Below are 27,730 nucleotides of genomic sequence, written 5' to 3' on the forward strand. Positions count from 1 at the left end.
TATATCATATCCAGAAGATGACAAATTTACAGAAAGGGCAGCAGGTTTCCAGGGGTTAAGGATGCTGGGAAAGTGGATTGGGAAAGGGAAGTGGGTATGGTTATAAAAGGGCAGCCTGGGGTGTCTCAATATGATGGAAAGTTCTGTGCCTTAACCATGTGCAGTGGTGATGTCTGTAGTCCCAAAGACTTGGGAGGCTGAGGCAGGAGGATCTCGAGCTCAAAGCCAGCCACAGCAATGATATCAACAACAGAGAGCAAGCTGCAATTCTCTTACTCAGTCTTGTCACAAGCTCCAGACAGTTTCTCCACCTGGCCCCACAGGATCCACGGAGGCCTAGGGCTGAGAAGCAGAGTGCTCGCTCCATAGCCTTGGTTCGGGCCCTGCTGGAAACCCAGAAAGCTGAGCATAACAAAAAGATCACAGAGGAAGTGACTTAAGGCAGATGATCTGACAGTTCTGGGGGTCAGAAGTCTGAGCGAGTGTCTCTTAAGGTGTTGTTAGGGCTGTGTGCCTTCTGAGTGATCCAGAGGGCCATCTGCGTCCCTCCTTTCTCTAGAGGACCTGCATCCCTTGGGTTGTGGCCCTTTATCTGTCTTCTAATCCACAGAGGAATGCCTCTCAGATTCTCTGACTCTGGTCCCTTATAAAGACCCTGGGGATTAGTTTGGATCTGCCCAAATAATCCAGCATCATCTCCCCATCTCCAGAACCCTAAATTAATCCTATCTCAAAAGTCCCTTTTGTCACATAAGAGAATATATTCACAGGCTCTGGGGATTACGATGTGGGTTCTTTGGGGAGGGAGGGATGGGTTCTCCTGCCTGTCCTGGCAAACGGTGCAGAGGCTCACACTTATTATGGCAGTTGTTGCCTTTAAAACTCAAAGAGCTTATTGGTGAGAGATTCAAGTTTCAGTCATTTGAGTACATGATGTTGACATGTTTGATTACTGATGATTTTAACCTTAATTGCTTGATTGAGGCTGTATCTCCTGAGCTTTTCCACTGCAGAGTGATGGCTTTTCTCCTTGTAATTAATCAGTGTCTTGTGAGGAGAAGTCAAATGCTTTTAACTTCTCTGCACAGCTTAAAGAAAATGAAAAGCTCAGGGCTTTAAATTCCTGGTTCAGGACACAGAACAGTAACTCCTAACCGGTCCTACAAGAATTTTTTCCTACCCCTGTGGCTACTGGGGCAGCTGAAAATTAGAAGCATAATATAGTTAGAATGATACAATTTCCAGGTTTTTCATGTGGAATTTAGGGCATCAATTGAGAAAGCTTGGAAGAATCAAGAACTGCAGTAAAAACGTTTAGAAGGAATCAGGTAATTCCAAGCACCCTGAATCTGCAAATTCCATACCAAGGAAGCAAGTAACAACTCCATCCCTACCTTTCCTTATTGACACCAGACTTTCAAACTAGAGTTCTATCCCCAAGCCTCAAAGGTGCAGGTGCATAGTCTGACCCAGGAGAAAAAAACTAAATCGGCTAATTACCCTAATTTGTTCACTCCACAGCGTACACATGTGTCAAAACATCACATTGTTCTCCATAAATATATATGATTATTTGTCAAACTAAGAGGGGTTGGAGCTGGAGCTCAGTGGTAAAGCGCTTGCCTAGTATACGCAAGTCCCCAGGTTCCATCTCTAGCACTGCAAAAGCTAATTAAAAATTAATAAAATTTTTAAAAAATCATTATGATGTTGTGACTTTAAATATATTTGATGATTTTTCAATCTTTTGCAATTGTTTTTCTTATTTAAGCTTGAATTATCCCATATTTGGCCGTAGGGGTTGTTGCGTTCCCAGTAACAAAAATACTCAGGGTCATTCCAGGGGAACTGGGCTTCATGAAATAACCTCACAAGAGACAGAGATACCTTTTTCTTTGGGGGTCCTTTGATGGCTCCTCTGACCTTAAGGATCTGCAGAAAGAGAGAGTGCTGACCCCTTTTATTGAGGAGAAGCTATTCAAATGAGGCCAGGGGTCAGGTTTCAGGGGGCTGAGTTTAACTTCATGATGTGTGCTGTCAGCAGGTTGACTGACATTTAGGAAGGCCATACCCAAAGGCAGAGCAAGAGAAGGGGACACACAAAGGGCGTTTCCAGGGAACATTCTATCCCAAACAGGGTAAAGGGTTAATATCACAAAGGAACAGGTGAGCGTAGCTCGATCCACGGGACTGCAGGAAGGCATGCCAACATATGAAGACACTTTCTGCTACTTCAAGGATTGAGGCACTTGTCTAGGGCCACTTTGAATGTGGCCAGATCACTGGAAGTGACCGACAGAGCCTCAACTGATCAGGAAAGGAAAATGCTGGTCACTCAGCCCGACGGCCCCCCACAGGGGTTTTGTGTTTGGGTTCCTGATGACTTCAGGGCTGTGGCATGCTTGGTGCCTTAAAAGTTTCTGTGCAAAGGCATAGAATGCCCGGTTGCTATGGTAATGCCCTCCATGCCAGAGTCTTATCAACTTCACCTTAATCTTAGGACATAACTCCTGGGAATAAAGGAATTTACTTGCTTGATAACTACAATGTTTCACCAGGCTCTGGTGCTCCTGGGTCTGCCCACCTAACAGACAATGGACTTTCTTGAGAACTGCACAAGACTCCTAACATTACATATTATAACTATAAAATGTAACTATAAGATGAACAGCCTTACTAATACTCTAAACAGTAATGTGGTTATGGTACTAATGACCTGATGTAACTTATTGGTATAAATAAATGTGGCCACTTGGACCAAAAAACCACTCTGCCACTTTCCCTGCCTCTGCACCTTGTCTCTCTGTCTTCTCTTCGTTATTATTATTATTCCTTACACCTGGCGCCCAACGTGGGGTGTGAGAAGAGTTCTCTCCCCAAAAGCCTCCCAGTCCACAGAGAGTTTGGGACAATAAAATCTGCCTTAATAGAGACCCTTCTGGATGTTGACAGGTGTTGGGGAACTTCTGCCTGGAACAGGCTTTTGAAGCTTGTCTCTTTCATGGGCTGGTATCCTAATCATTAGGCTTTGGGTAATTCTCTATCTGACGCTCAACGGCGTCATCAGGCCAAGCTTTCTCTCCTGTGTCATAAGGCTGGACATACCGTAAATAATGCTGATCTTACTGCCTTGCCAATGAGATAAGCTCTTGTTGTCCTTTTTATCCAGAAAGTGGCACACTAAATTTGAAAGGCTGGGAGAAAATAGGTGAAACACTACATGAGAAGCCACGAACTTCTATTCCTGTGCTTCAAACTTGTTTTTTGTAGAGAGACAATTGCTAAAAACCTATATTTATCAACCTGCCTGCTTTTCTCCTTCTGTGCGTCGCTACGTGCCCCCTTCAAATCCCCTGCCGTCCCCCCCCACAGCAGTGGCACAGTCCTGGCAACAACACTCTGCCCTGAGCTGTCCTGGAGCCTCCCATGCATGTGACTCCTCTAACTAACTCACTGCCATCGCCTCTGTGGCCAGCTGTGGCAGCCGCCCCGCCCCCAGCTAGGTCCCAGTTAACTGAGTGTTTGCGACAAGCTGTGGGGGAAGGGGAGTCTCAGAACTTTTTATCTGTCCTATTAAGATAAATTCTGCTAACCAACCAAAATATGAACAGTTACCTTTTGCTGTATTTAAAGAGTTACAACCTTTAAATGAAAGGGGAAATACAAGGTTTGACTCTACTGTCATTAAAACATGCTTATCAGTTACTGTACAGTAGACTGAAATTAATTCTTTGTTTAAATGAACAGTCAATTACAGAATTACCGAACACAAATACTAATATCAGGTAATAAATACTTTAATGGTATGGCTTTAAGCATGGTCTCAAGAGGCCACCCTGGTCTGGGGCAAAGGAAACAAAAATAAACAAGTGTCCAAAAGCTCCCTGTGGCTACCATGCTCTGTCCTTTCCAATCCACAACAAATCATTAGGTATATTCAACCATATGTGGAAACTGTTACAAGATTTGCAAGATTTAAAACAAAAAGAAAAAACAACTCTACACACAAAAAATGTAAACTATAGCACCATACTTTAAGAGAATTATCTTATTTAAAAAAATGGTTACAACAGTTTTACTTACTTTTAACTTCTGTTAGAGCTCTAATTTTCCTAGCCTTATATTTAAAATGTAGATTACAAGACCTACAAGTTTTACCAGGTTTATGAAAAACCAGTTAAGGCAAAAAAAAAAAAAAGTGTCTCTTTTAGATGGAAACTACTTGGCTGGCTGTCTTATCTTGTGTTCAGCTGGCTTTCTTGACCAGTTCCTCCCTAATGTCACAGAAAGAAAAAAGTAAAAACATTCTAAATGTACAAAGCTTTCTTTTTTAAAAAAGTTTTTTCTTAAAAATTTCACAGTCTTCCAACTTACTCTTATCTAAGCCAAAAGTACACTCTGACCTGATAAAAAAAAAAAAAAACTTAGTATTACGATAATGTAAGTTTTTAAGTATTCTATGTAAGTTGATATATTTTTCTGATCAATCTGATTTTATCTAAGTATAAAGGTTTTTACATTCTGTCTTTATCCAAATGCCAATTTTCCCAGAGTTGACTCTCAAATACATTCAAAATTTCTTTTAATAAATCCTTAAAAAGATATAAATGCAGTTATGTTGGTGATGAGTCTGATAAGTATCAATGACAAAAATGCCAGCTAACCTGAAACTCTTGATTTCAGTATCCATGATACCTGTTAAGATTTCTAATTTCCAATTTTACAGGCCTGTTTTATATCTATATATCATGTAACCGATATCAAAATTGACATTTAAGCAAATGAGCACTCATAAATAAAAATTAAAATTTAAATTAAAAATAACCTAATTCATACAAAGTAATCAAAAATATAAATGTTTTTAAGGTTCTAACTTATGGGTTTTTCTATGTGACCAAACAATAAAGTCTTAATTTCTAAAATATATCTAAAATATAATATCCATTACTTCTAAAATTTTTCTTAAACAAAACAGGGATGATTAATAGTATTAATCATGCTTTTCTTATGTCTTTATATTACAATTAAAATAAGTAAATTAAATTTAACATAAAAATTAATCTTCATATAGTTTCTTAAATACATAAATTAAAAATTACAACTGATGCCAAACTGATCTCTCATTTTTTCCAGTTGTTAAAGAAACAGAATGCTGCCTCCTTTCTTTATTTAATTCCTTATTTAAAAAAGGCTTTACAAAAAATTTATAAGGATTATCAACAATAATGGTGGATCAACTTTCAATATCTAATGTGCCATTGTCTTTGATAGTTTTTGTTAAAACACACTATGATTTTACAACAGTAGTTACTATTATAACCAAAAATTATATATATATATATATATATATATATATATATATATATATATATATATATATATATATATATGTTAAAATAATTATATTGTCCTCATTTTTCAGGCTGTGATATTTTACCTCTTACTATTATCCTTAATAAGATAACAGTAATAATTTATCCTTAATAGGCATGGACATTCATGTTTTATACCTTACTTATAAAAAAATTTGTATCTCCAATATTTACAGTTCTTCCTTTACTATCAAGTTTTATTAACAATTTTTTTAGCACCAATTGATTTTCACATGCCTCATGATGGACAATTCTCTTTGTTATATCAGGTTATACATTTCCCTTCTTCCTTAATTTCTACCATTCCTCTTATAAATGGATTAAAGATATATACAAATAGAGGTAAATAAAGAGGAATAATATCTGTTCTTATTAACGATAAATGGACTAACTATTATGCCCTACCTTAAATCTCTCCACAACAAGCTGAGTTACCTGCCATTGTCCTGGTGCTAAGACTATTTTCTACTACTTTAAACATTATTACAGATTCTCAATATATTACTAAACTTGTTCCTCTTATTTTTGTATCTGCGTAATGTCCTTGTTTAAATTCCAACTTATTATTATTATTTAACCCTTCAAACTCTTTTACTGGGCCATAGTCTCCTATCTTCTTTACTCATATATGCAGCCACACCAAGATTCCTGGGCCTTTGATGGAAGGTAACACTCATCCTGATAAAGCTGTGAAATCCCTTTGTCCTTTATTTTCAGATGCTGTGAAATCCCATGGATTTTTTCATCAAAATGCTCAATCACTAATAAAACTGTTTTCCATCTCTTCTCAACAGGTTCATGCTATAGTCAACAACTGTTCTCACCTTTCAGGGCCCTATGTGAAAATCGGTAAATCCACGAGGCCCACGTTCTAATACATGTCGACAAATGGATGTTACCCATTTCCCTCCTTTCGTCCCTACTCCTTTCTTCATGTTTTTATTGATACTTATTCTGGGTTCATTTGGGCTACCAAAGTCTAATAAGGATCTACTTACATGTTTTCATTTATTATTTTGTTTTGCCACATGGATAAGCCTATTCATTTACAAACAAATAATGCCCCTACATATACATCTCATGCTTTTACACAATTTTATAATCAATAAAATATAATTTTAAATCATAAAATTTCTCATAATCCTACCGAACAGACTTTGGTTAAACAAACACATCATACTCTTAAATCTTGCCTTTTTAAAAAAAATTTTAGGTATAGATGGACACAACACAATGTCTTATTTTTATGTGGTGCTGGGGATGGAACCTGGGTCCCGCCCGTGCTAGGGGAGCACTCTACCGCTGAGCCACAATCCCAGCCCATTAAATCTTGCCTTTTGAAATAAAACAAAAAAGGGGAACTAGCCTCTCTCATATAAATAATGCTTTAAATATTGTTTTGTTTACAGTTTATGCACTCAACATATAATACAAAGTTAATACTCACAATTAGTCATCTGCTTTGGATAGACATTTTATTCCCAAACAGACCCAGGATGACAGGACCCTATGCCTCTGGTTCCATGGGGAAAAGGATAGACGGCTATGCTCACACCAACAGGTCCAGTTTGGATTCCAGCACGGAGTGTGAGACCTATCAGTTATGAATAGACATCAGGGACTTCATAACCTGACCCCCAAGTTTCATTTGATTATAGATGAGGAGAAACCCACCAAACAAAAGGACAATGATCACTCTCCTCAAAAGGGAAGACAGGCTAAAAGAGGATCCCAAGATACCAGACTTCCAGTGACTCGAGGGGTTAGAAAATCAATAACAACACCAGCTCAACAGCGGCTGGCTCAAATGAGGTTAAAAAGGACTCCGAAAAACTTAGTTACTGCTTTACTGCTACACTCACACAAAACTCTGTAAACACTTTGACCTTAATAATACCATTGTTCTGTTGTTGTACCCCAGCAGTGGGAAATTCAGTACACTCAGACTCCTTGACTTCTAAAACCCATTATAGTATCTGGGTTCACTTGGATAAAATTGTTATTATACCTACAAAAATGCCTCATAGTACCCATTGTTGTCTTAGCAGACTAACTGTGTTCTTGCCATCCCCACCATCCTGTGCAACGTATTCCTAAAGGTCTACTCCCCTTGATGAAAACTGTGATGGATTCAGTAAACCTTCTCTCTAAGACAAAATTTAAAGCTTTGGCATTTTCCTTAGTGGGTATGCCTAGACTAGTTGTTGGGGCTTACAAAACAACTATAAAACTGTCCTGTGCTATGGTAAAAAACACCAATCATACCTCTATGACTATCAATATACTTAATAAAGAACAAAAACAACATCATCAAGCCATACTTTAAAATTGGGCTGCAATTAATTATTTGTTATTATTATATCATAAAAGATTGTCAGGAGCTTAATAATATGTGTTGCTTTAACTTAAGTGATAATAGTAATTCTATTTCAAAGAAGTTAGATTACTTTAAAGATATCATTGATAAGGTCCAATAAGATGATGGAGGTTTAGACTTATTGGATTGGCTAACTTTGTGGTTATCCAACTTTACTGGTGTCAAACAATTATTTATAGGTGGATACTTATTAATGTTGGAATTATTATGTTGTGCTTGATGTTGCCAATGTTTACCCTATTTTTGCCTCCACCAACATTAAATTTTATATATATATATATTTTATCCAAAAGGCTTTAAAAAAACAAGAAAAGGGAGCTGTGTTTGGGATTAGGGTCCCTGATGACCTCAGGGCTGTGGCATGCTTGGTGCCTGGGAAAGTTTCTGTGCAAAGGCATAGGATGCCCGGTTGCTATGGTAATGCCCTCCATGCAACTCCTGGGAATAAAGGAACTTGTTTGTTAGATAACTACAAGGTTTTACCAAGCTCTAGTGCTCCTGGATCTGCCCGCCTAACAGACAATGGACTTTCCTAACATTACATATTATAACTATAAAAATGTAACTATATATAAACAATAATGTGGTTATGGTACTAATAACCTAATGTAACCTATTGATATAGATAAACATGGTCACTTAAACAAGGAGCCACTCTGCCACCTTCCCTGCCTCTACACCTTGTCTCTCTGTCTCCTCTTTATTATTATTATTATTCCTTACATTTGGCTGCTTCAGATTGGCACCTGAGGTCTCTGAACATGACCTTAGCAGCTTCTGATATCTTCCGGCCCAAGAGGGAACAGATTCCAGGGTCTTCTGAATCAAAGATCATATACCTTTTATAGTTTGTCCAATTACTTTCTTCCAAAATGTGACAAATTACTAAACATTTTTTAAGATGTCGATGGATCTTTATTTTTTATTTATTCATTTATATGCAGTGCTGAGAATCGAATCCAGTGCCTCACACATGCTAGGCAAGCGCTCTACCACCAAGTTACAACACGACCCCAATTACTAAACTTTTAAACTTTTTTTAAATCCTTTAATCTCTAACACATTATGCTAAGTGAAAGAAGTCAAACCCCAAAGACTCCATGCTGTTGGTCTCATTTATATGACATTCTGGAAAAGGCAAAACTTTAGAGAACAGACAGGTTCTTGGAGAGGTCTTGGGGAGAGGGGCTGGCTATAATGTGACAGCAGGAGGCAAATTTTTAGGGTGAGGGGGCTCTTCTGAGTTGTGGTAGTGCTTCCAAGAGACTATGTTTTGGTTTAAAAAATGATAAAACTACATCCAAAGTGCATTTGAGGGGCTGGATTGTGGCTCAGTGGAGGAGTGCTTGCCTAGCTCGGGTAAAGCACTGTGTTTGATTCTCAGTACCACATATAAATAAATTAATTAAATAAAGGTCCATCAACAACTAAAAAAAAATTTTTTTTTAAAAGTGCATTTGACTATATGTAAAAGTCCTAGCCACACTTAGATCTGTTTTGGGATTTGTAATCTCTTCAATTAATTTGTTGTCAATTACTACTTTGTATCAGTGGTTCATTACTTTTAAATTGCAAGAAGTATGGCCAGGAGCAGTGGTGCATACCTGTCATCTCAGCAGTTTGGAAGGCTGTGGCAGGAGGATCACAAGTTCAAAGCCGGCCTCAGCAATTTAGTGAGGCCCTAAGCAATTTAGAGAGACCGTCTCAAAATAAAAAATATAAAAAGGGCTGAGGATGTGACTCAGTGATTAAGCACCCCTGGGTTCAATTCCTGGTACCCAAAAGAAAAAAAATTGTGAGACGTATTCTTCTGTATCCATACACCACAATTTGTTTATCCAGCCACCAGTTGATGGGCATTTAGGTTGTCTCCATTGTTGTGCCCTTACACATAATGCCACTATGAATATTTGTGTGCAAGTCCTTGTTTGGACATCTGTCCTCATTTCTCTTGAATCAATATCTAGAAGTGGAATGGCTGAATTGTGTGTTTAACTTTTTAAGAAACTGCCATATTGCTTTTCCAAAATCATTGTACCATTTTAAATTCTTATCTTCAGTGTATGAGAATTCCAACTGCTCTTTTATACCAACACTCAATATGATCAATTTTAAGAACTGTTCTGGAGATGGAACCCAGAGCATCGGGCACGTTCATGCCTAACAAGTTCTACCACCGAGCTGTGTCCCCAGCCCTGGAGCACATTTTATTCATTAATTTATGATCTGTATATCTTCTTTGATGAGGTATCATTTCAAAGCATCTCCATTTTTATGTGGTGTTGTTTGACTGATTATTACAGAGTTATGAGTTCTTTATATACTCTGGATCCAAACTTTTTTTTTTTTGCTTTGCAAATATGCCCTCTCAGTTTGTGTCTTTTTTTATGTTCATAACTGAATATTTTGAAGAGCAAAGTTTTTTAATTTTGAAGTGCAGTTTATCATTTTTTATGGGTCATGCTTTTTGTGAAATACCTAAGAAAATTATCCTCAATCTAAGATCCCAAATATTTTCTTTTAGGTTTTCTTTGAGAAGTTGTATAGTTTACATGGCACTTACAATTAGGTTTGCTGTTTCATATCCACTCTTTTGATTATTGTATGTTTGTAGACTAGATTAGTTTAGTTTTAATTAAAAATGCAAGAATATTATTTTTTTCTGATTTTAAAAATAGAAAAAGTCTTCTTGATTTTCTTTGTTTATTTGTGTGCATGTGTGTAGCTGGGGATCAAACCTGGAGCCTGAAGCTGGGCAAGCACTGAGCTTTGCCCCCCCCCCCCAACATGTTTTCAAGATTCCTTAGTCCACGTACCAAAAAATGCTGTATGCTACTGACATAACAGTATGGTGATAATTGTGCCATTTTCCATAGCTGCTTACTCCAAAGATGATAACATAGTCTTTTGTGTCATGATGAAAACTTTGTGCATGCAAATTTAAGTTTGAAACCTAACTCCGAAGGCTCTGACGACAGAAGAAATCCCTGTGAGCCATCACTATGTCTTCCTATGTTCTGGGACTAATGTGAGAACGCTTTCAGTTTGTGCTAATACCGCTCAGAAAGAAAACTGAGCCAGGAGCCTCCTCACTGCAACCGACCCCACCTCCCAGGGGTCATGTAAGCATTCAGCAGTTGTTGCTGTTTCCTAACTTGAGCTGTCAATCACTAGGGCCCAGATTCTCTACTTTTCCCAGTGACCTTGGCCTGGAAACAGCAAGAGACACACAATAGGCTTTACTTGACATGAAGTCCAGGAAAGAGCCACTAGCATCTCCAAGTGAGTCTCCAACCTTCGCCTCATCCAAAGGCTGCAGGGATGTTCCTGCTCTGCTTCAACTGGAAAATGATCTTGGCACGATCTCATCTGCCACTGGGTCCCGCTAGTCATCTGCCACTTTCTTACTGTAACTCTGACGTCGCTCACAAATCCCAGCGGTCTGATCTCTGTGGGCAAAACAGATCATGAGTCATCGACTACCGAGTCTGCACTGAAAAAATAGTACTTACAATTAAAAATGGAACTTTATTTCCTCAGCCGTCTTTGAAGCCTCGCATAGAAGACCAACGAGCAACTCACTTGCTCCAGGAGCGGATTCCCCCCCTGGGTTGGGGATCTGACTCTTGCTTCAGGCTCCCCTGCCTTGATTCCCCCCCCTGGGCTGGGGATCTGACTCTTGCTTCAAGCTCCCCTGCCTTGATTTCCCCCCCTGGGCTGGGGATCTGACTCTTGCTTCAGGCTCCCCTGCCTTGATTCCCCCCCTGGGCTGGGGATCTCACTCTCGCTTCAGGCTCCCCTGCCTTGATTTCCCCCCCTGGGCTGGGGATCTCACTCTGGCTTCAGGCTCCCCTGCTTTGATTCCCCGCCTGGGCTGGGGATCTCACTCTGGCTTCAGGCTCCCCTGCCTTCGGAAGCCCATTTCCTGAAAACCCTGCGCCGCGCCTGCCAACAGGGGGCGCCGAAGAGACGCCTCGGGAGGAAGGGTTTTCCTCGGGCAGAGCCTGCAAAGCCCAGCTCTGGGGCAGGAAGTTTTCCATACCAGACTCCTGGGGGCACAGCGAACAGTAGCTTCTGGCCATGAGAAAAAGTTTCTCCACTGCCAACTTCCTGAGCACACGGTGGCCAGTCGTGCCCAGCAGCCAGCAGCTGCCCCTGGAATATCTGGGTAGCTTTGCAGTGTCGCAGGAAACGTTGTGCTTAGCCTTGCCCCCTTCCACCAGCTCAGGGTCGCGTCTTCGGGGAGGCTTTTCCTTGTATGCTTTATCTTTGCCCTCAGCGTAATGGCTGCTTCCTGTAGGTGCTATTTCTTTGTCTTTAGAGTTCTCTTTAACTCTTTTTTTTTTTTAGTTGTAGATGGACAATCTATCTATCTGTAGGTGGCTGCTTCCTGTAGGTGCTATTTCTTTGTCTTTAGAGTCATCTTTTACTTTATTTTTTTTAGTTGTAGATGGACACAATAACTTTATTTATTTTTATATGTGGTGCTGAGGATCGAACCCAGTGCCTCACACATAGGAGGCAAGCGCTCTACCACTGAGCCACAGTCCCAGCCCTCTCTTTAACTTTTACTAGTCGACTCCCCATTATTCCAATCCCCTGGTGATAGTGCTGTATATTAAACTTTCCATGTTCAAATTACTGTGTGGATTCTATTTCCTGATTGGCCCCTGATGGACACAATACTGTCACAGCATTGAATATTTTTATTCTCTACAACAAGTCTTGCTTCACTGTTCTTTTTCAATCTGTCCTTATTTGTTCTCTCTCATTTTTATTTGAAAAAGAAATTAGAACATAGTATTCCAACACTAAATAACCAGTAAGGGGGGGCTGGGGTTGTGGCTCAGCGGTAGAGCAATCGCCTCGCACGAGAGAGGCCCTGGGTTCGACCCTCAGCACCACAAAAATAAATAAAATAGAGATATTGTGTTTGAATACAACTAAAAAATAAATATTAAAAAAAATAATAACCGGTAAGGTTTTAACAAGGTAACCTTGAAATAATATTAAATTGCTGAAAAGGACATTGTTACAAGTCCATTTTGTGTTGCTATAACAGAATACCCAATGCTGGGTAATAAATAAAGAAAAGAGGCTTATTTTGTCTTAGGAGTTTGCTAAGTGGAATGTCCAAACAGCATGGTACTGGTGTGTCTGTTGAGGGCCTCCTGACTCTGTCACAACATGGTAGAGATGCAGAAAGGGAATCCACTGCATGCAGAAAGCACCAAGCACCTGGGGTGGGGTGGCCTCACTTTTTAACAGTCTTCTCTTGAGAGAACAAATTCAATCACATGAGACTTAACCCTCTGCCCTGAGAAGGGCATGAATCCCATCCAAAGGTCCTATGACCTAATCATCTCCTGCTAGGCCCCACCTTAAAGTTTCCGCCACCCCAATACTGTTACCTTGGGGATTGAAACTTGGGGGGATAAATTCAAAACATAATGCTACCAGGAAAAAAAAAACTAAATAAACCCTCTAGTTTCCTTGAATGAAATTGACTTAGAAGTCACTCATTTTGGAGGTTACTGAGCTGGGCAATATGTATTAATGTCCCAACTAGCTCTGCCATAGATCACACGGATGTGACATATGGGTTATGTCGACAAACAGTGGCCTTGGTTACTTTTCAAGGACTCAACTTGCGCAGACTCTTTACTTGGGCTGCAGATGCCCAGTGGGTGACTGGAACCGGAGGAACAGGCCTGGCATCTCCGTCTTCATATTGTGTCCCTCACTTTTGCTGCCTTAACCTTGGGTCACATTCTACTCAGCACTGCATGTGGACGCGATGAAACAGTCCAGAACTGTAATACAGGTTTACTCCCTCTAGAGTGCTCAGCCTCTCTCCTCCCACTTCAAGGCTAAAGACGCCACCAGCCGCCATGACCAGAAACAAGGGAGCAGTAAGTGGTGACACCTGAGCCAAGATCTCTGCCTGTTCCCAGAAAGATGGGACATCCTTCCGTTTGTCATCCTGGCCCTCCCCCTCATTCTACCTACCTGTGTCTGCCCCCAGAGTACAGAGGCTGATCTGAGAGCAGAGCCCCCACTTCTCCATTCCATGGCCTCTGAATAAGCCTCCTCCCCACTCGGACACTGATTTATCGGTGGATTAGCTTCTGGACCTGGGTTTGGTAATAACAGAAGGGATGTTCTTGAGGTGCGAGCCTTTCTGGCTCACGGGAAGCTGTTTCTTCCTTTGTCTGTGAGCTTGCTAGGAGGGAGTTGTTCCTCCTTCCCGGCTCATGGTTGCTTCCACCGTGCACCTGTCTTAATTTGTTCGGGCTGCAGTAACAAAATCCCGTAGACTGGGTAGCCTATGAATAACAGGAATTCATTCCTCACAGTCTGGAGGCAGGGAAGTCCACCATCAAGGTGAGAGCAGATTCGGTATCTGGCAATAATCCACTTTTTGGTCGACAGGTGGCATCTTCTTGGTGGAAGGAGCAAAGCATTCTGAGGCCTCTTTTGTGAGGGCACTGCCATGATTTGCATATCCTCCAAAACCCATGTGGAATCCCCACTGGGAGGTCTTTAAGAGAGGATTCAGTCATGTGGGCTCTGACTTCATGAATGGATCGATTAACAGATTAGTGGATTAACGGTTATCATGGGAGCGACTTTGCTGTGAAACTGAGTTCTCCTGGTTTGCCCTGTATTTCTATGTGATGTCTTCCACCATGTCATGACCCATCAAGAGGGCCCTCTGATAATAAGCAGATGTCCACATAATGCTCTTGGGCTTCCCAAACTGTGAACTCGATAAGCCTGTTTTCTCTATAAATTACTCAATCTGTGGCATTCAGTTATAGCAACAGAAAACAGACTTGGACAGGTCTCACCCTACCCTTGAGGTCTCCACCTTGGTTCTAATCACCTCCCAAATGCCATGCCCCCAACACATCCCAATAGTGATTAAGTTTCAACAAATGGATTTGGAGAGGCACCAACACTCAGACCGTAGCAGCACCCAAAGCAGAGAGACAGCCTGGGATTGATTTCTATGATACTTTCTCGGCTTGAGTTTCCCACGTAATGGGCTGATTTAGGCTCCTGGCTGTGTGCCTGGAGATCAAGGAATCTTGTTTCTTCCCAGCCATAGCCACCACTGAGTCAAGCTCCCTACTTACCTCCTTGAACCAGGGGGATGTTTATTGGTCTTTCTTATAAAGTGATCGCAACCCTCCAAGGGCCCTAGTTTTGTGCCAGGGCCTCATTTCTAACTTATCCCCTGGCAAAGCCTAGATTTCATCTTTTGCTCCTGAATGAAGTTGAAAACCAAGGCTTTCACCCTTGGGAAGCCTGGAAGCAAGTGTGTGACTGCCCCCCTGTGGAGATTCAAGGCACAGGTGACCTTTTAGGCAACAAGCAGAGGCAAGAAATTAGAGTCCTCCTCCTTTATCCATGGGGTTTGTTCCAAAACCCCGCAGTGGACACCTGAGACCTCAGATTGTGCCAAACCACAATATATATGTAATGTTTTTTTCCTATGTGTCCTGCAGTATAGCCTCGTGGCACCATGGCGGATCTGTCCCTCCATGTTTTGTGCCCTGGTGCCTCCTCAGCATCCCCACTCCTGAACGTTGGTGGCCATTGTTAAGTGAAATAAGAAGCACTTGAACACCAGTGCTACAATGCTGTGACGGTCCATCTGGTGGCCAAGAGTGCTACCAAGTGGCCAAAGCTGTGAGTTCACCTCTACCGCGTGGACAAGCTGGACAGGGGATGACTCACGTCCAGGGAGGGATGGAGCAGAGCAGGGCAAGATTTCATCACATGATTCAGAACAGCACACAATTTAAAGTGTGAATTTTTACTTCTGGAATGTTCCATCTGATATTTTCAGACCATGGTTAATCTCAGGTAATGAAACTATAGAAGGCAATACCTCTGATAAGCGGGGACACTGTAGAATTCTCTTACTGCCATCTTTCTGTAATCTGAGGGCTCTTTCCTATGTTTGTGGGGGAATACTATATTTCACCACATAATTGTTGCAGATTTTATGAATTTTTGAAATTCTTTTAAAAAACTGTGCTAGTGTTACTTAATAATTGTTTATTAGTAAACTGTCATTGGTGCAAGATTAGGATGCACAGAATACTCATGAATATACATTAAAATAGAATAGTCCAGGGCTGGGGATATAGCTCAGTTGGTAGAGTGCTTGTCTTGCATGCCACAAGGCCCTGAGTTTGATCCCTAGTAGCACACAAAAAATAAATAAATAAATAAATAAATAAATAAATAATGATAGAATTGTCCAAATTCACATGTATCATTTCTTCCCGACAGTTGAGGGAACATTTTTCCCGTCTGAAAAAAAAAAAAAAGTTAACACATTAGTTGTAACTTATTTGTTATAGTAGAAATATCACCATATTTCTTGAGAAAATTTACTACAGTGTTACAAATTATAGACTTACAAAATGTAATCTTCTGTATTCCAAGGTTCTGCACCACAGTTCTTGGTATCACGAGGTCCTCATGAGCGCCACGTGTAAGATGCGTTCACCATTAGTTCTGAGGTACTCTAAACAAGCCTGGTGTGTTGGCTTTTGGAAATATACTCATAGATCACAGAGCAAGAGAACAGAAACATGCACCTATATGTTCCTGGCAAATGAAATCATACCATGCAACAATTACACAATAAAAAGTTATAAACCAATTTTTGGATCAAAAAAAAAAAAAAAAACAAAAACAGGGCACAATGATTATGTGGTGGTGATGATTATGCTGTGATATATGGCACTTATGCACAGAATGACACAAGAACGATGCATGTCTGGAGGATCCCAAGGACATGAAATACGGGTTGCATCTACCTTATCCAAAATGCTTGGGACCAGAAATGTCTTGGATTTGGGAATTTTCCCATTTTGGAATATTTGTATATACATAATGAGACATTGGGCTGAGACCTGATCCTAAGCAGGAAATTCATTTATGTTTCATATATGATTTATTCAGAGTCTAAAGGTACCTTAATAAAATATCTCACATAATTTTATGCATGAAGCAATGTTTTATAATGTGGAATTTTCCGCTTGCAGCAATATGTCAGTGCTCAAAAAGTCTCGGATTTTAAAACATTTTGGTATTTGGGGTAAAAATGGGAGTTCATAACCCACTTGAATCTAATGTATGAAATATGATATGTCAAGAGCCTTGTAATGTTTTGAACAACCAATAAAAAAAAGAAAGAAAAAAAAATTTTGGATTTGAGATTTTGGGATTAGGGATGCTCCACCTGTAATGTAGGGTTCCTGATCCCTGTTCCTCTCTGCCTATGCCACAACTGCAGCTCCATAAAGGGAAATCTGAACTTATTTCTAATAGTAGCTCCTGTGGCCAATTCCCACAAGACAGCCACTACCCTGCTGATTCCCAGGAGGCTTCCCAGGATAGGTGGAGCACAGGGGGCTGTAGTGCTGTAGGGCAGAGCCTGGTAGTAATATTACAACTCCCAGTTCTTCAGAAGGGAAGAACGTAGTGAGTAAGAAGAATTTAAACCTCCTCCCCCACAGACCTGAACTGGCAGGGCTACTGACAGCTTGGAAAGCAGAAGGAAGAGCGCTGTGGTTTGGATGTGTTCCTGGAATTCAGGTTTTGGAAACAACTCTCTAAATCAACTATTAATGGTATGGTGGGGGCTTGGGGAATTAATCCATTATTCATAACACAAATAATGTTATGAGCTCTCTCTGATGCACCTTGCTATCTCACCATAGGATGCCTCTGTCATTAAGATGCGATAAGAAGCCCTGACCAGAGACCAAAACCAGGTTCTTGGACTTCCCAGCTTCCAGAACTGTGAGCTAAATAAATCTCTAATCTTTATAAATCACCTGGTCTTGAGTATTTTGTTATAGCACCAGAAAATGAATTATGGTGAACAGAGTTCTGTTCTCTGGTCTAATGCAGGGGTCCTGCTGGGACACAGGATGTGTGGGTTTTGATGGAGGCATGTGGGACCATCACTCCCAAGGTAAAAGCTGGTCCTGTTTTTACTCATCTTTCTACTTATGACCCTGGCATACTGTAGTGACTTATGGTGCCTTAAGAACACTGACTCAGAAAGCCATATGTCCTGGGTTCAGTCTCACCTCTAATCTCTTTCCAGCCTGAGATCAAAGACAAGTAACTTAATTTCTCTATGCTTTGGGCTCCTCATAAAGTAAGGACATTAACAGCACCTCCCTCCTAAGGAGGTGATAATTAAATGAGCAGGTGCCAGTCAAGAGCTCTGCAGAGTGACTAGCAGAGGACCGTCAATGCTCATTTTGTGGTGCTGGGGATTGAACCCAAGGCCTTGTGCATGTGGGGCAAGCACTCTACCAATGAGCTTATCCCAGCCCCCACTGAATGCTACTTTGAAGTCACTAACAGAACAACAACAACAAAACACCAAGCTTCTACCCATCACCAGCCCTTGGGGCTGCCAACCTCCCGGCTCACCGGCTGCTCCTCTGGAGCTCAGGCTTCTCTTTGCTTCTCGTACTTGCTTCTTGCAAGCTTGGGAAAGTTCCCGGCACTGCATTTGTGAGGGTGGATATTTTATTCCACATCTCTCGGGTTGTCATTGAAATATACAAAAGGCATAATAAACCTACTCTTCCATTCAGACTCAAAGCCTTCCCTTTACTCCTTCAGCCTTTTGCTGCTCGCCACTGATCACATGTGAACTGAACTAGAAGGTTCACATTGGCATAGGCTAAGCTGCAGAAACAAATAGGCCCCAGAGATGTGATTCTCCCTCATAGAGCAGTTTAGACCAGGGGTCCAGGTTGGTGGGGCTGCCTGCCCAATGCTGTCATCGAAGCACCCTAGTAGTACCCATTTGCATGCCACTCCCATGGTCATCTGTTTGGAGCCTGTAGTAGTCTGGGGTTTTTTGTTGTTGTTATTTATTTATTTTGGTCATTTTATTTATTTGTTTGTCTGACAAACTATCAGACAAAAACAACTTAAAGGAGGAAAAATTTATTTGGGGTTTACAGTTTCAGAGGTTCAGTCCATGGTCGGCCAACTCCAATGCTCTGGACCCATGGAAAGGCAGAACATCATGACAGAAGAGCAAGGTGGAGGAAAGTTGCATTGCAGCCAAGAAGTAGAAGACGAAGCCCTCCAGTGTACATGCATCCTCAAAAACCCAGCTTCTCTAGCACACCCACCTGCCTACAGTTGTCACCAAATTAGTCCAATCAAACTAGGGTGGACTGATTAGGTTACCATTTTCATACTCTGATTATTTCACCTCTGAATATTAACAGCAGCTTTTGAGGGGACACCTTATATCCTAACCATAACAGGGTCATTCCTGTCCTCGGGATGGAGGGCATGCATAGGAATGTCTATGGGCCACTCCAGAGAGTGGCACACATCATCCCAAGTCAAATTCCACTAAAGAGAACTTGTCACATGGTCCAACCAACCTCAAGGGAGGGTTGAAATGAAGTGTAGATGGGTATCACATGTCCAGTGGCAAGTTCATTACTACCAAAGAAGAAGAGAAAGGATTTGAGTGACCACCAGGTACTATTTGCCACATGAGGAAAAATACTGGGTCTTCACAGGGAGGTCTAATGAGATTTGGGATTGGGAGGACTTTTCTGGAGAAGGAGCATTTCAGGAGGAGTCAGAGTTGCTCAAAGGGCTGCATTCTCAGACCCTTGGACTTTTCAATTTGAGACAGTCCTGCTAAATTGCCAGGCTGGCCTCAAACTTGCCAACCTCCTGCCCCAGGCAAGATCTCTCAGGCCAGGCACAGACTCACCTCTCACTCTGCGCACAGTGGGCAGCCATCCAAAAGCACAAGCAGGAAATTTGATATAATCCAGCTTTCATCATTAAAAGGTCACACAGGGGGCTGAGGTTGTGTCAGTGGTAGAGCGCTCACCTAGTACGTGCGAGGCCCTGGGTTCGATCCTCAGTACCCATAAAAATAAATAAATAAATAGATAGATAAATAAATAAACTAGTCCCACCCTCCTGTGAGATAGATGTAGCCACTGGCTTCCAAAGAATACAGCATGGAAAGTGTGTGGGGGTAACTTTATTGTGGATAAATCTAGCAATTGTGATCTTAATCAAGTGACAAAGTTAACATCCAAAATATCTACATATAGGGCTGAGGTTGTGGTTCAGTGGTAGAGCACTTGCCTAGCACATGTGAGGCGCTGGGTTCAATCCTCAGCACCACATAAAAATAAATAAATAAAATAAAGGTATTGTGTCCATCTACAAGTAAAAATATTTTTAAAAATTTACACACAAATACTACCATTGGTGGGCTGGGGCTGTAGCTCAGTGGTAGAGTGTTTGCCTAGCATGTGTGAGGCACTGGGTTCAATCCTCAGCACCTCAGAAAGATAAATAAAGGTCCATCAATTAAAAAAATATTTTTAAAAAAACTACCATTGGCAAAATTAAATGACAAACTAGAAAAATTCACAATTCAAATGACACACAGAAGTTTAGTTTGCATAAAATATAAATATCTCCTACTATTCATTATTAAGAAGAAGAAAGAAAAAAGACCAACAACCTGGTAGAAAAATAAGCAAAGAACAAAAACTGCTCTGAGTAAAGCGGCTCTTAAATATACTAATGTTTTTGGTTTTTGTGGTGCTGGAGATCAAACTCAGGCCTCAAGCATTCTGGGCAAGCTCTCTACCACTGAGCTACCTCCCCAGCCCTTTTGATTTTTATTTGAGACAGGGTTTATTATTGCCCAGGCTGGCCTCAAACTTGCCATCTTCCTGCCTCAGCCTCCTGAGTAGCTGAGATTACCGTTGCGCACCAGTACTAACAAATATGTTACTTTGAACTATACAAAATTGTCAATTTTGACTTATAAAAATGACAACTTCATATACTTTAACCTATTAAAAGTTGCTTAACCACAACAAAAGACAAATGCCAATTAAAACTACACTAAGATATCATATTTCAGCTACAGTTTGGTTAAGAACAAAAAGTTAGATAATCTCCTGCTGCCTGGGATGGGGGTATTCTATGTTCATGATTAAGACTCGGCATTGTTAATACATCCCTTCTTCTCAACTTGTTCTACAGATCCAATGAAATGCTGATAAAAATTCCAGGATATTATTCTGGGATAGCAGCAGACTAGTTCTTAAGTTTAGATAGAGAGGCAAAAGACTCGGAACAGTCAATACAATATTGAAGAACAAAGGCAGAGAACTGACATGACCCAGGTTCATAACCTAATATAGCTTCAGTAACCACAGGTGGTATTGATGAAAGAACAAATACATCAATGTAATACAACAGGGGTGGGAGGAGCTCAGTGGTAGAGGGATTGGTTGCCTAGCATGCAGGAGGCCCTGGGTTCAGTCCCCAGCATGAAAACCAGAAACAAAAAATAGGAGGGATGGGGTGTGGCTCAGAGGTAGAGCACTTGCCTACCATGCGTGAGGCACTGGGTTCGATCCTCAGCACCACATAAAAATAAAAAATAAGATATTGTTTCCACCTATATAACTAAAAAATTTAAAAAGAAACAAAAAAATAAACCTCATAGAATGTATACCACCAAGAGTGAACTCTAATATAAACTATAGACTTTGAGTGATAATTATGTGTCTGTGTAGGTTCGTGGACTGTAATAATGTGCCAGTCTTGCACATTGTTTAATTGTACAGGATGTCAGTAATGGAAGAGGTGGTACATGTGCCAGGCAGAGGTACATGGGAATTCTCTGTACTTTTCAATTTTGTGTTGAACCCAAAATTGCTCTAAAAAATAAAGCTTGTGGGGTTGGGGATGTGGCTCAAGAGGTAGCACGCTCGCCTGGGATGCATGCAGCCCAGGTTCGATCCTCAGCACCACATACAAACAAAGATGTTGTGTCCACCGAAAACTGAAAAATAAATATTAAAAAATAAATAAATAAATAAAGCTTGTTAACTTAAAAAACAAATAAAAACTAACCTGCTAAAATCGGAGGCCAATCCCACTTTATAGTGTCATGTTTGTAGAGAACTTCCAGTTTCCACTTTTGTAGGAATTTAAGAGTTTCTATTTTGGACACAATTTTAAAAGACACAAAGATCAGATTTAAGGCTCAGAATGAAATTGCAGCACTGGTTGGGGTGATGAAGCCCTCTACAATTAATACAGACAGTTAAACAAGGAGAGTTAAATGCAGTGGCACATGCCTGTAGTCCCAGCGACTGCTGAGACTGAGGCAGGAGGATCACTTGAACCCAGGATTCAGGGCCAACACAGGCAACAGTGTTGGCTCTTTAAAAAGCAAATGCATATATATGCATCAAGTGAGCTGAAGAGAACATTTAAACTCCAAACATGATTTCATCATCTACTTCAGAAAGGTTTGTGATCCAACTATGACTCTTCTCTTCTTTCACAAGAACTAAACCATGTGCCAGAGCATTTTTAGCAAAGGCTTCTTTCAAATTCTCTTACAGCTGCGTGGTTGCTGCAAAAGCAACAGAGCCAGTGGTGAATATATATTGGAGGAAATCTGAGGGAATTTCATTTTACCAGACTTGGGACAAAATATTATTAATTAGTAGCAAAAAGTAAAATGTTGGGATGTCATTGTTTAATTGACAAAGGTTACTTTAAAAGTACTCCATATTATTATTAAAGTTGTGTTTTAACATATTTGAAACCCAATGGTAAGAGTCTACATTAAGGAGACTCATAGGAGAGAAAGCCACACGAAGACAGGGCCATGGTTGGAGTGATGTGGCCGTCAGCCAAGGACTGCCCTCAGTCACCAGCAGCACAGGACAGAGACTCCAAAAGGAATCAGCCCTGTCTATGCCTCGGATTTTGGACTTCTGGCTGCCAGAACTTGGATGCTGTTATTCTGATTGAAACTGGGTCAGAGAAGTGGAGTGTCTTGCCCAGAATCACACAGCTGGGATTTTCCATCCCATCATTGGGCCTGTTCAGAAAAAGCTTTCTGGCTGAGGTCTGCAGCCCAACATCAGAAAATACAGCAGGGATGTCTAGCACAGCCAAGCCACCACTCCCTGGGCACTGGGTGCTGGGCGATGCCCTAATGTCATGGCCCCTGGTCCCCATCACACATCTGGTCAGAACAGGGCACACAGTGGACTTGCAGAGTGGCTGTTTATTAGTTACCCAATAACCAAGAAGAGTCTCCCTGTTGTGAATTAGAATTAAGAGACCCCAGGGATGGAACTCTGCTGGGAGCCATTAGCCAAGTAAGTATGACAATTTCCTTGCCAGCGTACCCCATGTTGCAGTGACATTGAATGTACTTAACCTTGCTCAAGGACCAAGGCAGATTAGGGTGTTCCCGGTTTTAAGATAATCTTGTTTAGGGCGTTCCCAGTTTAGGTTCCAGGTTTAAGGTTTAAGATTATTCCTGCTGGGAATAGGGCGTATCCTGCTGCCTGAGTTCCCCTTGAGTTCTCACGGGATTCAGACAATATATTTTGGAGATAGAAGCCCAGTGGAGGTGAATTTGGGAGAGAAGGTGGATTTGGGAAGAGAACGTGGATTTCCCCAGAACGTGATTGTAGACGGCTGGTGTGAGTTCTGGAATAAAGAGTTGCTGTTTGAATCTACAAGCTGTGTGGTGGCTCGTGATTGTGTGCCCAGCCAGACTGCGGCATTTGTGCCCAGCCAGACTGCGGCATTTGGCGGCCCGTACGGGGAACTTCTGAAGCTTAGAGGTAAGTGAAATTTCTCACCCTTGAGGAAGAGAGAAAGAATGGGTGACCAATTCAAAAAACAATGTGTTCTCGTTTTGATTTATTTTGTTTTTATTTCAAGTTGCCTGTTCCTAGAACTTTCTCAGGCAAACTGGGGAAAATGGTTGACTCAAGGTTTGAAGTTGTTCGCCTCCGAGGAAGAGAAATTGTTAGAGAAAGGAGGCACCCCAGTAAGACCAAGAACAGTTAAGGCATATGTTGATAAAATACAAAAATGTAGCAAATGGCTTTTTAAAGATGAGTTATTAAGTATATTAATGAGACCATCATGGTATCCTGTAGAAGGATTTTTCTTCAAGAAAGAGATGGCTAGTTCTGTTTACTACATTTGTCTAAGATCTTGGTTTTTACAGACATCTGATTAATTTACAAAGCTAAAGTGTTAAAATATCAACCACTAAATATGAAATCAAGTACTCTTTACTTATTAAGTTCCATAAGGTAATATATTTAAACATTATGTGTGTTTTCATAAATTGGTAAATGGAAAAAGGTTTAATGTTGCTTTGTGTCTGTGTCTTTGCTAAAACAAGGTTACTAAGAGTTAAGATTCTATCATGTGTAATTTATATACAAAGAGTATAAGAAGTTTCAGTTGGGTTTCAATTATATTATTATAGTATCATAAAAAACATGAAAGTCTTTCATCTTATTAAAGTGGAGTAATTTGTCTAAATCAGAAATTTTATAAGAGTTGTTTCAAAATGTGAATTTATAAAAAGGGTTAACGGTTAAAAAAGAGATAGAAAAAGATTCAAGATGTGGAAATATAATATAAAAGGTTAAAGGAAAAAGAAATGTTTCTAGATGAGATAATCTCTGTGTGGTAAAGTAAAAAGTTGTAAAATGCCATTTAAAAAGATTTTGAGGAAACTAGACTTACTTTAAAAGCTTGAGAAAGGAAGAAAGAAGAAAAAGGTATTTGTACATGGCAGATTGAGACAAAGCTTCTCAATGGAGTTAAAAAAAAGCCTTTGGTTGAAGGGCAGCCATGTAAACTAACATTAAAGCGATTTAAACAGAATCTAAGCCTCGTTTAAGAGAGTGAAGTTGTAGGTGGTGAAAAAGTACATTTAAAAGTACAGTATAGATGATAATTAAAAGGCTTTAAAAGGTTAAATTGAAGGTGGTCGAGATACCTTCATGGCAGAAAAAAGATTGCTTTATTGCATCATTCGAAGCCTAGTTAAATGCCGCAGTCTGGCTGGGCACACAATCACGAGCCACCACACAGCTTGTAGATTCAAACAGCAACTCTTTATTCCCGAACTCACACCAGCCGTCTACAATCACGTTCTGGGGAAATCCACGTTCTCTGCCCAAAATCACGTTCTCTGCCCAAATCCACCTCCACTGGGCTTCTATCTCCAAAATATATTGTCTGAATCCCGTGAGAACTCAAGGGGAACTCAGGCAGCAGGATACGCCCTATTCCCAGCAGGAATAATCTTAAACCTTAAACCTGGAACCTAAACTGGGAACGCCCTAAACAAGATTATCTTAAAACCGGGAACACCCTAATCTGCCTTGGTCCTTGAGCAAGGTTAAGTACATTCAATGTCACTGCAACATGGGGTACGCTGGCAAGGAAATTGTCATACTTACTTGGCTAATGGCTCCCAGCAGAACTCCACACACAAGAATGGAGTCCTAATTAGAATAAGATATAGCCTATGTTTGTATAATTTTATCAAATGAATTCTACCGTCATATATAACTAAAAAGAATAGAGAGAAAGAGAGAGACCCTTCCCCCCCCTCAGGAATGGGTCTTACCATTCCTCCTCGGTGCTTGAACTGAGCGTCTACATGGACTGCTGCTAGTGCAATGGTCTTGTGCTGGCTTCCTCTTGAGAAATCAGGAAAGGAAGGCCTGAGGCAAGAGGCCAAGGCTGCATGTGTGCACGCTCGAAGCTGCAAGGGGAAGGAACCTCGGTTTCCTCTCAGCGGTGTCCCTGCTATGGTGAGATTGCAATAAATCGTGGAGGGGATCTTAAAGTAGGAGAGGAAACCATCTTTATTTACCAGCTGGAGGGGGCACAAGCTGGCGGGGCAAGAGCAAGCTGCAAGGCTCCTCGACCCCCTCCAGGAGTTGGGGCACACCTTTTAAAGCATGCCAGTACATTAGTCATAAGTGGCTGTTGCTGTGATTTAAAACTACACACAAACATCATGAGGTCTAAAATCATAAGCAGGAGAAGTAGGTCAAAATGACCCTAGTTGAGTACAGTTTAAAGAATGGTTACTAAGGTCTAGACAAACATTCTCTGACAGGGTACCCTGCCCAAGAAAAATGGGAACCCAAAAAAGAGAGCAATTTTACATTGTATAAGAAGAACAGAAACATTTGCGTTTCTAAGCAGGATGTGCTAAGCAGGATCGGGACAGCAGAGGCAGAGTTTTCTCGTGGGAGAAGTGTTTCTTACATGACACGGAGTCTCAGGGTAAAATGGAGTCTGTTTGCTTATAGCCCACATAGCCTGGCCCATAACATCCCCATTTGATATGAGCTCACTGAGTGGCTTTATGATTCCAGCCACCAATATCCAGAAACTATGTTTATTGCATTAAGTGATTCCTGAATAAAACAGAAACTGACGATTCCAGAGCCTCAAACTCAGGGCTCAGAGAGCCTGTGCCATATGCCTTCTATGGTCTGCATGACCGGGAGGCGGGGAGGCAGGGCGGTGCTCCTCTGAGTGGCTTAGGAGGAAAGCAACTCAAAGCTTCCCGGGGTCACATCTAACTGGGGCTTCCACACACTTCTGGAAACCACTTTGCAGTAGGATTGACCCCCAGCTTCTGCACACAAGACTTAGCAGCATTCAGAATATAGCAGAATATCTGAACAGGTAGGGACCAAGGACACCCTCCAGCCCATTCTCTTCCCTTACTGACGGCAGCTGCCTTCCCCAATCCTGACCTGCAATGTGGATGTATTAGAGTTAGTGAAACTGTGCTAAGGACGTGGGAGGCACAGAGTGAAGGACAGCCCTGGTGTCAGTAAGCTCCAGCCTCAGCCTCAGCCTCAGATCCTGGCTATGTCACAGAGGCACCCTCGTGGTACCTTCAGTACTTCACTTGTTTATGATTTGGCAATAGCTCCTTTCCGGTGGCATGTGGCAAATTCAGCTGTCCAGAACACAGCTAAAACCACTTAGTAAACCAGGCATGGTGCGCAGGCCTGTAATCCCAGCGGCTAGGGAGGCTGAGGCAGAAAGATCACAAGTTCAAAGCCAGCCTCAGCAATTTAGCAAAGCCCTAAGCAACTCAGTGAAACTGGGTCTCTAAATAAAGTATAAAAAAAAGTCTAGGGAATGTGGCTCAGTGGTTAAGCACACCAGTATCTCCAGTACCAAATAAATAAATAAAACCACTTAGTATTTTCTTAACCTTGAAAAATCAAAAGAGACAGACAATCTGGAGCATATATATTTCACACTTTGAAACTTCCTTGCTTTTAACCTAGTTATTTTTATTTTACCCCTAATTATAACAAGTTGGTAATTAATTGTCCCTACCTATAATAGATTAGAAGGTAGCCACTGAGGGTAGGTGCTCTGTTTCTGGTAAGAAACTAACAAATCTAGTAAAAAAGAAAGATTAAACACAGTCCTAAGCCTTGAAAAAGACCAAAAATTTGGACCCTTCACCATAAGAAATCATTCAAGTCAGTTTATAGTCCCCGGGAGCATAACTGAATTAAAGCACAATGTAATAAGCAATAGGAAAAAGAAAGAATGATCTACAATATGAAAAATACATAATAAAATATTTACTTATTTTGAGAGTACCTGGAATTTAAAAAAGAAATCTTAAATACTAGTCCCAGAAATCAATCTAACCAACTCTACATCTTCATATATGAATGCTTGGTTTTCTGACTCCTCTATTCTTTATGTACCAAAAGACATAACAGTCTCCAAGTTTTTACATACCATAGATATGCAAAACAGGAGATTTCAGAACAGGAGATTTCAAAACAGGAGATTTCAAAACAGGAGACAGAGCCAGGCACATGGCCAGCTTTGTAGTCCCAACTGCTCAGGAGGCTGAGGCAGCAGGATCATTTGAGCCCATGAGTTGAAGACCAGCCTGGACAACATAGTGAGACCCTATCTCAAAACAATCAAACAAAAACAGGAAATAGAGGCTGGAGAAAGAGCTTAGTGCAGTAGCAGAGTGCTTGCTTAGCATGCATGAGACCCTGGGTTCAATCTGCAACATTGCAAAAGA

The 27,730-nt window shown here is 41.0% G+C and overlaps 1 long non-coding RNA gene across 2 annotated transcripts; it reads right to left on the reverse strand.

Moving 5' to 3' along the window:
* Positions 1-15,796: 15,796 nt before the first annotated feature.
* Positions 15,797-26,615, reverse strand: LOC124093321 (uncharacterized). Of its 2 annotated transcripts, XR_006851926.2 has the most exons (4): positions 25,271-26,615; positions 19,538-21,646; positions 16,185-16,374; positions 15,797-16,074 (listed from the first exon to the last, which is right to left on the reverse strand). It is a non-coding gene; the product is annotated as an uncharacterized LOC124093321 (long non-coding RNA). The 2 variants fall into 2 exon arrangements; XR_006851925.2 differs by having other exon boundaries at positions 16,185-21,646; positions 25,271-26,613.
* Between the last annotated feature and the right edge of the window lie 1,115 nt (positions 26,616-27,730).

This window comes from Marmota monax, unplaced genomic scaffold (assembly GCF_021218885.2).
Source record: "Marmota monax isolate L192 unplaced genomic scaffold, Marmota_monax_Labrador192_F-V1.1 WCK01_AAM20220418_F8-fsc00038, whole genome shotgun sequence".
In the NCBI taxonomy this organism is placed as follows: domain Eukaryota; kingdom Metazoa; phylum Chordata; class Mammalia; order Rodentia; family Sciuridae; genus Marmota; species Marmota monax.